Here is a 9,602-nt window from a genome sequence, read left to right as displayed (position 1 = left end):
ATGACCTTGCACTCTCCTTTTGGATTTTCTTCTGTATTGCTTGGGAGAGTACTAGGAGGGAGTTCAGTAATTTTCTTGCTCAGCTGACCCACTTGTGCCTCCAAATTTCTAATGGAGGATCTTGTTTCAGTCATGAAACTTTGAGTGGTTTTGATCAGATCAGAGACCATGGTTGCTAAGTCAGAGTTATTCTGCTTAGAACTCTCTGTCTGTTGCTGAGAAGATGATGAAAAAGGCTTGCTATTGCTAAACCTGTTTCTTCCACCATTATTGTTGTTGAAACCTTGTTGGGGTCTCTGTTGATCCTTCCATGAAAAATTTGGATGATTTCTCCATGAAGGATTATAGGTGTTTCCATAGGGTTCTCCCATGTAATTCACCTCTTCCATTGAAGGGTTCTCAGGATCATAAGCTTCTTCCTCAGATGAAGCCTCCTTAGTACTGCTTGGTGCATTTTGCATTCCAGACAGACTTTGAGAAATCATATTGACTTGTTGAGTCAATATTTTATTCTGAGCCAATATGGCATTCAGAGTGTCAATCTCAAGAATTCCTTTCTTCTGACTAGTCCCATTGTTCACAGGATTTCTTTCAGAAGTGTACATGAATTGGTTATTTGCAACCATTTCAATCAGTTCTTGAGCTTCAGTAGGCGTCTTCTTCAGATGAAGAGATCCTCCTGCAGAGCTATCCAAAGACATCTTGGATAGTTCAGAGAGACCATCATAGAAAATACCTATGATGCTCCATTCAGAAAGCATATTAGAAGGACACTTTCTGATCAATTATTTGTATCTTTCCCAAGCTTCATAAAGGGATTCTCCTTCCTTCTGTCTGAAGGTTTGGACTTCCACTCTAAGCTTACTCAATTTTTGAGGTGGAAAGAACTTTGCCAAGAAGGCATTGACTAGCTTTTCCCAAGAGTCCAGGCTTTCTTTAGGTTGAGAGTCCAACCATGTTCTAGCTCTGTCTCTTACAGCAAAAGGGAATAGCATAAGTCTGTAGACCTCAGGGTCAACCCCATTAGTCTTGACAGTGTCACAGATTTGCAAGAACTCAGCTAAGAACTGATGAGGATCTTCCAATGGAAGTCCATGGAACTTGCAATTCTGTTGCATTAGAGAAACTAATTGAGGCTTAAGCTCAAAGTTGTTTGCTCCAATGGCAGGGATAGAGATGCTTCTCCCATAGAAATCGGGAGTAGGTGCAGTAAAGTCACCCAGCACCTTCCTTGCATTGTTGGCATTGTTGTTTTCGGCTGCCATGTGTCCTTCTTCTTTGAAGAATTCGGTCAGGTCCTCTAAAGAGAGTTGTGCTTTGGCTTCTCTTAGCTTTCTCTTCAAGGTCCTTTCAGGTTCAGGATCAGCCTCAACAAGAATGCCTTTGTCTTTGCTCCTGCTCATATGAAAGAGAAGAGAACAAGAAAATGTGGAATCCTCTATGTCACAGTATAGAGATTCCTTAAAGTGTCGCCAGCATGTCGCACACCTTAACCGAATATGCCAAAATATTTTATCTTTTCTTCCCCAATCCTAATTTTTCCGCCTTCCTTTCTTACTTACTTCTTCTTCCCTTCTTTCCCTTCTCATTCTTCTTATCTTTCATTTTCTCTTACTTAATTGCATACTTTCATTCATTGCATTATTTTCATTGGTGTTGGAATTTTATTTGGGTCATTGTTTTTCTATATTTTTGTGGATTATTTGACAATTATATATTACTTTTTAAAGGGTTGCTTGCATGTTCAATTTAATACTTTCAACCAGCTTATTTACCATGCATGCTATGTGCTTGTGAAAATGCCCGTATGGCATTGTACACTATTTTTAAGATTTCTTTTAATCTTCTACTATAAATGCTTGCTTTTCACACAACCCTTTTTATATTTTATTAATTAAATATAATTGTCATTACAAACGTTATTGTTAGTTTCTTACGACTAACAATACATTAAAGCTTTTGATGCTTGATCTATGCTACTCATGCCCCTGCCGGCATGCTAATAAACATCTTGCATCCAATACTCCCCATGCCTTGCTATATTTCCATTGATGAACTGATCACATGGAATCGCAACCATGTCTTCCATTCACTATTTTCCTTACTTGGCATGATATTCACTCGTACCGCCCTCCTCTTTGCTCTACAACTTTGACTTCATATCCCTTTCTCTTCTCCCTTTTTCAGGCTGGCCACCAGAACGGGTAAGGAGAAAGCTTCTACAATGAGCAACAGCTGAGAAACCACAACACCCGCCCACCTGTACTTCTCAGCATGCACCGAGGACGGTGCAATCTTTAAGTGTGGGGAGGTCAATACCGATCTCCACGGGTTAGTTAGCCCCTTCTCAACACCAATTTTTTTTTCATTGTTGCATTTGCATGTTTGTTTCTTTTTATGCATATTTTACCACTTGGTTAAAGTAATATTTTCTTTTTCAAGGAATTTTTATAGTATTTCACTAATTTGAATAAAACATTTTGAAAAACTTGTTTGAAGAAATATTATTTTGGAACATAGTTTAGAGCTCGAACACACAAAACCAATGAGATTTTGAGCCTATTTGATTGGTTGCATTTTATCAACCAATATTTTATTTTTGGTGTGTGTTTCTCTCTCTAAAATTATGATCTTTGTCTTGCTTAATTCTATATTTTCATTATTTGATGTATGCATGCACTTATATGATTGAGGCCTTGTTTCACTGAGCTTACATACCCTTATGGCCTTACCTTTTATTATCCTTTGCAAACCCATGTTGAGCCTATTTTACCCCTTGTTCTTTACTTTAGCTCATTGGTGCACGAAATTGTGATCAATACTTTTCACAACTCAAATAATCCCCGGTAATGAATCCAAAAAAACTTGGTGTTCAATACCATGGCATAAACACAACTTCGCACAACTAACCAGCAAGTGTACTGGGTCGTCCAAGTAATAAACCTTACGCGAGTAAGGGTCGATCCCACAGAGATTGTTGGTATGAAGCAAGCTATGGTCATCTTGTAAATCTTAGTCAGGCAAACTCAAATGGATATGGTGATGAACGCATAAAAACATAAAGATAAAGATAGAGGTACTTATGTAATTCATTGGTAGGAACTTCAGATAAGCGCATGAAGATGCCTTCCCTTCCGTCTCTCTGCTTTCCTACTGTCTTCATCCAATCCTTCTTACTCCTTTCCATGGCAAGCTTATGCAAGGGTTTCACCGTTGTCAGTGGCTACCTCCCATCCTCTCAGTGAAAATGTTCCTATGCTCTGTCACAGCATGGCTAATCATCTGTCGGTTCTCGGTCAGGCCGGAATAGAATCCAGCGATTCTTTTGCGTCTGTCACTAACGCCCCGCCTGCTAGGAGTTTGAAGCACGTCACAGTCATTCAATCATTGAATCCTACTCAGAATACCACAGACAAGGTTAGACCTTCCGGATTCTCTTGAATGCCGCCATTAGTTCTAGCCTATACCACGAAGACTCTGATCTCACGGAATGGTTGGCTCGGTTGTCAGGCGAGCACTCGGTTGTCAGGCGATCAACCATGCATCGTGCAATCAGGAATCCAAGAGATATTCACCCAATCGAAGGTAGAACGGAGGTGGTTGTCAGTCACACGTTCATAGGTGAGAATGATGATGAGTGTCACGGATCATCACATTCATCAAGTTGAAGAACAAGTGATATCTTAGAACAAGAACAAGCGGAATTGAATGGAAGAACAATAGTAATTGCATTAATACTCGAGGTACAGCAGAGCTCCACACCTTAATCTATGGTGTGTAGAAACTCCACCGTTGAAAATACATAAGAACAAGGTCTAGGCATGGCCATGAGGCCAGCCTCCCAATGATCTAAGATAGCATAACAATGAAGATAGCTACCCCTCGATGTCCCAATACAATAGTAAAAGGTCCTACTTATAGAAAACTAGTAGCCTAAGGTTTACAGAAATGAGTAAATGACATAAAAATCCACTTCCGGGCCCACTTGGTGTGTGCTTGGGCTGAGCAATGAAGCATTTTCGTGCAGAGACCTCTCTTGGAGTTAAACGCCAACTTTTATGCCAGTTTGGGCGTTTAACTCCCATTTTGGTGCCAGTTCCAGCGTTTAACGCTGGGATTTCTGAGGGTGACTTTGAACGCCGGTTTGGGCCATCAAATCTTGGGCAAAGTATGGACTATCATATATTGCTGGAAAGCCCAGGATGTCTACTTTCCAACGCCATTGAGAGCGCGCCAATTGGGCTTCTGTAGCTCCAGAAAATCCGCTTCGAGTGCAGGGAGGTCAGAATCCAACAGCATCTGCAGTCTTTTTCAGTCTCTGAATCAGATTTTTGCTCAGGTCCCTCAATTTCAGCCAGAAAATACCTGAAATCACAGAAAAACACACAAACTCATAGTAAAGTCCAGAAAAGTGAATTTTAACTAAAAACTAATAAAAATATACTAAAAACTAACTAGATCATACTAAAAACATACTAAAAACAATGCCAAAAAGCGTACAAATTATCCGCTCATCACAACACCAAACTTAAATTGTTGCTTGTCCTCAAGCAACTGAAAATCAAATAAGATAAAAAGAAGAGAATATGCAATGAATTCCAAAAACATCTATGAAGATCAGTATCAATTAGATGAGCGGGGCTTTTAGCTTTTTGCCTCTGAACAGTTTTGGCATCTCACTCTATCCTTTGAAATTCAGAATGGTTGGCTTCTTTAGGAACTCAGAATCCAGATGGTGTTATTGATTCTCCTAGTTAAGTATGATGATTCTTGAACATAGCTACTTATTGAGTCTTGGCCGTGGCCCAAAGCACTCTGTCTTCCAGTATTACCACCGGATACATACATGCCACAGACACATAATTGGGTGAACCTTTTCAGATTGTGACTCAGCTTTGCTAGAGTCCCCAATTAGAGGTGTCCAGGGTTCTTAAGCACACTCTTTTTGCCTTGGATCACAACTTTATTTCTTTTTCTTTCTTTTTCTCCCCTTTTCTCTATATTATTTTTTTTTCGATTTTTTTTTCATTGCTTTTTCTTGCTTCAAGAATCATTTTTATGATTTTTCAGATCCTCAGTAACATGTCTCCTTTTTCATCATTCTTTCAAGAGCCAACATTCATGAACCACAAATTCAAGATACATATGCACTGTTTAAGCATGCATTCAGAAGACAAAAGTAATGCCACCACATCAAAATAATTAAACTGTTATAAAATTCAAAATTCATGCAATTCTTCTCTTTTTCAATTAAGAACATATTTTATTTAAGAAAGGTGATGGATTCATAGGACATTCATAACTTTAAGGCATAGACACTAAGACACTAATGATCACAAGACACAAACATGGACAAACATAAGCATTAAAATTCGAAAAACAGGAAAATAAAGAACAAGGAAATTAAGGAACGGGTCCACCTTAGTGATGGCGGCTCTTTCTTCCTCTTGAAGATCCTATGGAGTGCTTAAGCTCCTCAATGTCTCTTCCTTGTCTTTGTTGCTCCTCTCTCATGATTCTTTGATCTTCTCTAATTTCATGGAGGATGATGGAGTGTTCTTGGTGCTCCACCCTTAGTTGTCCCATGTTGGAACTCAATTCTCCTAGGGAGGTGTTTAGTTGCTCCCAATAGTTTTGTGGAGGAAAGTGCATCCCTTGAGGTATTTCAGGGATCTCATGATGAGTGGGGTCTCTTGTGTGCTCCATCCTCTTTTTCGGATCTCATGTTGGATCTCCGGATGTTCACCCTTTTTGAGTGAAAAAGGGACCTCGGGGATCACCTTCTTCAAGGCCACAACTTCATAGAAGTGGTCTTGATGCACCCTTGAGATGAATCTCTCCATCTCCCATGACTCGGAGGTGGAAGCTTTTGTCTTCCCTTTCCTCCTTCTAGAGGTTTCTCCGGCCTTGGATGCCATAAATGGTTATGGAAAAACAAAAAGCAATGCTTTTACCACACCAAACTTAAAATGTTTGCTCGTCCTCGAGCAAAAGAAGAAAGAAGAGAGGAGAAGAAGAAGAAATGAGGAGAAAGGGAATGGCTTTGTGTTCGGCCAAAAAAGGGGGGAGAAATGGTGTTTAGGTTGTGTGGAAAGGGAGGAGTGAAGGAGGGTTTATATAGGAGAGGGGGAAGGGTAGGGTTTGGTCATTTGAGGGTGGGTTTGGGTGGGAAAGTGGTTTGAATTTGAATGGTGAGGTAGGTGGGGTTTTATGAAGGATGGATGTGAGTGGTGAAGAGAAAGATGGGATTTGATAGGTGAAGGATTTTTGGGGAAGAGGTGTTGAGGTGATTGGTGAATGGGTGAAGAAGAGAGAGAGTGGTGGGGTAGGTGGGGATCCTGTGGGGTCCACAGATCCTGAGGTGTCAAGGAAAAGTCATCCCTGCACCAAATGGCAAGCAAGATCTCGTTTTGTGCCAATTCTGGCGTTAAACGCCGGGCTGGTGCCCATTTCTGGCATTTAACGCCAGCTTCTTGCCCTTTTCTGGCGTTTAACGCCAGTCTGGTGCCCCTTTCTGGCGTTAAACGCCCAGAATGGTGCCAGACTGGGCGTTAAACGCCCAACAGCTAGCCTCACTGGCGTTTAAACGCTAGTAGGTGCGTCCTCCAGGGTGTGCTATTTTTCTTCCTGTTTTTCATTCTGTTTTTTCTTTTTTCATTGATTTTGTGACTTCTTATGATCATCAACCTACAAAAAATATAAAATAACAAAAGAAAATAGTTAATTATAAAACATTGGGTTGCCTCCCAACAAGCGCTTCTTTAATGTCATTAGCTTGACAGAGGACTCTTATGGAGCCTCAGAAATGCTCAGAGCTATGTTGGAACCTCCCAACACCAAACTTAGAGTTTGAATGTGGGGGTTCAACACCAAACTTAGAGTTTGGTTGTGGCCTCCCAACACCAAACTTAGAGTTTGACTGTGGGGGCTCTGTTTGGCTCTTCATGCTCTTCATGCTAATGTTTAAGTGTGGGGAGGTTGATAAACCACTATTTTATGGTTTACAATGTGTTTAATTGTGTGGTTTTATCATGATCTTTACCCATTTATTCATATAATTAGCATGCATTTATATTTCCTTCCTAAAATTATTACATGATTGAAAACATGCTTCTTTGGTCTTAATTTAGCTAATCTTAATCCTCTCTTATTACCATTCGATGCCTTGATCTGTATGTTAAGTGTTTCAGGCTTCATTGGGCAAAAATGGCTTAGAGAATGAAGAAGAAGTGTGCAAAGATGGAAGGAATACAAGGAATTGAGGAGATGACCAGCAAAAAGTCACGCGGTCGCATGGCTCACGCGACCGCGTGAAATAGAAGAAATCCGAGTGATGCGATCGCATGGCTCACGCGACCGCGCGGATTGGAAAAGCACAAGTGACGTAGAAGCGTGGACGACGCGAACGCGTGGCAGGGAAAAACGCGAATGACGCGTCCACATGGATGACGCGATCGCGTGACGTGCGCGATCTGCAGAATTACAAAAGTCGCTGGCAGAGATTCTGGGCCGCATTTTAACCCAGTTTTCGGCCCAGAAACACAGATTAAAGTCAAGGAACTTGCAGAGACTCATCATGCTTTCAGAATTCACTTTTCATGTTTTAGATGTAGTTTTCAGAGAGAGAGGTTCTCTCCTCTCTCTTAGGATTTAGGTAGAGTTTTTAGAAATTAGGATTTAGGACTTCTCTTAGTTTTAGGAGTGACTCTCGATCCCAGGTTCAATGTTCTTTGTATTTATTTATTTTCAATGTTCCATGTTTGGATTGATTTTCTTATTTAAATATAATTTGAGGTATTTTCAGATCTATGATTTGTGTCTTTTATTTATATAAATAATTTGGATTTTTTTGTTACCCTTTTGGCTTTGGTTGAGTAATTGGTGACGCTTGAGCTGTCAAATAAAGCAGTGGTTGAAATTGGGATTGCTAGTTAATTTGAGTTCCAATAACTCTAGCCTTTCCAAAGGAAAGACTAGGACTCTAGGTATCAAATTAATTAGTCCACCTGACCTTCCTTTGTTTAGTAAAGGTTAACTAAGTGGGATTAAAATCCAATTCTCATCACAATTGATAAGGAAAGGACTTCCCGTTCTTATACCTTGCCAAGAGATTTTATTATTGTTAATTTATTTTAATTGTCATTTAAATATGCTTGTGCCCATTGTCCAAACTCCAAAACCCCAATTTACAAACTCATAACCAATAATAAGAACATACCTCCCTGCAATTCCTTGAGAAGACGACCCGAGGTTTAAATACTTCGGTTATCAATTTATTTAGGGGTTTGTTACTTGTGACAACCAAAACTTTTGCACGAAGGGATTTCTGTTAGTTTAGAAGCTATATCTACAACGCAAATATTTTAATAAATTCTTTAATAGCAAAAATCCTAACGTCAAGGACTGCCGCTACCGTTGCAGATAAGGGAGCTAGAGAGAAAAAGAGAGTGACACGAGAAGAAGAGAGAGAGACGAATAGAGAGAGCAGCCGACGACTACAAGAGAAGGGGAAGAAGAAGGAGTCGACGTCAATGATGATGGAGGCCACCACTCCTGACATTGTCGCCATAGTCGTTGTAGTCGCGGGGTCCGAGCAGAGGAGGTTGGGCCCTTTCGTCACCATCATTGAAGCTGCCAAAGCTTGCGCTGGATTCTTGCAACGCCATCGTCGATCTTCTACTTCCATCATGAGCTAGGTGTTGTTGCTGTCATTGCAATCGTTGAAGTTGCCGTTGCCTCCATAGTCCTGGTGCTACTTTTGAAGTCGTTGTTATCTCCTTTCATCGTCATCGTTATATTTTTTATTTGGTGTTTCCTTCAACCCTCTACAACCGGTCGTCAATCCCTTCACAACCACTGTATTTCAAGTCTTAATATGGCAATCTGGGTTTAGTTTTTTCGGTCCCTTTGAGTCAATTTGTGAGTAAACTTTATATTTATAATTGTTTGACTTTGTATCTATAATTATTTTGATATATGGTGCTTTGAACTTATAATTATACTTCCAAAGATTACTATCAAGTGATTTTAAATTGACTTGAATAATCGATTTAGAACTAAATATTTACCCTTGTCAAACTCATTTTAATATGCACATGGGACTATATATTTTTATGAGACCATATGTATGTTTAATAAAATTTTATATTATTTTAAAACAGTTGATTTTTTTCGAGTAGCTATTTTTGAAGTATTGAATTGTTTGTTGGTACTCACTTATTTTAAAATTGTAAAATATTGAAAAAATATGATTGAAAAAAATTTAGATGAGAAAGTATTATTTGATTTAATTTGATACTTCATATGATTAAAAGACCGAATAATTTGGTATACTCAAAATTAAATGTTTTGAATTTTTTTTTCAATTAAGTGAAGCACTCTCGACCACCATGGGGTGGGCGAAAAGAGTTCAACAGTACAAAAAAAAATAAATAACAACAAAAAAATCCTAAAACATCATAAAAGTGACAGCTAAAAGTTCTATATTTCACACCTAAAAACATTAACAAAAGAAAAGGTTGGTAAAAATTTGACAAATTATTTTTTCCTACAACATTACCATCATGAAGAAGAAAATTCACCAAAGACACCTATAATCAACA

General features: G+C 39.2%; 1 non-coding gene across 1 annotated transcript; it reads left to right on the top strand.

The window, feature by feature from the left end:
• Positions 1–755: 755 nt before the first annotated feature.
• On the top strand, positions 756–863 carry LOC112704405 (small nucleolar RNA R71). Its single transcript, XR_003155031.1, has one exon. It is a non-coding gene; the product is annotated as a small nucleolar RNA R71 (small nucleolar RNA).
• The last annotated feature ends 8,739 nt before the right edge of the window (positions 864–9,602 follow it).

Source organism: Arachis hypogaea, chromosome 7 (assembly GCF_003086295.3).
Source record: "Arachis hypogaea cultivar Tifrunner chromosome 7, arahy.Tifrunner.gnm2.J5K5, whole genome shotgun sequence".
NCBI lineage: Eukaryota > Viridiplantae > Streptophyta > Magnoliopsida > Fabales > Fabaceae > Arachis > Arachis hypogaea.
The sequence above is the reverse complement of the archived record's forward strand: the minus strand, read 5'-3'. Positions and strand labels throughout refer to the sequence as shown.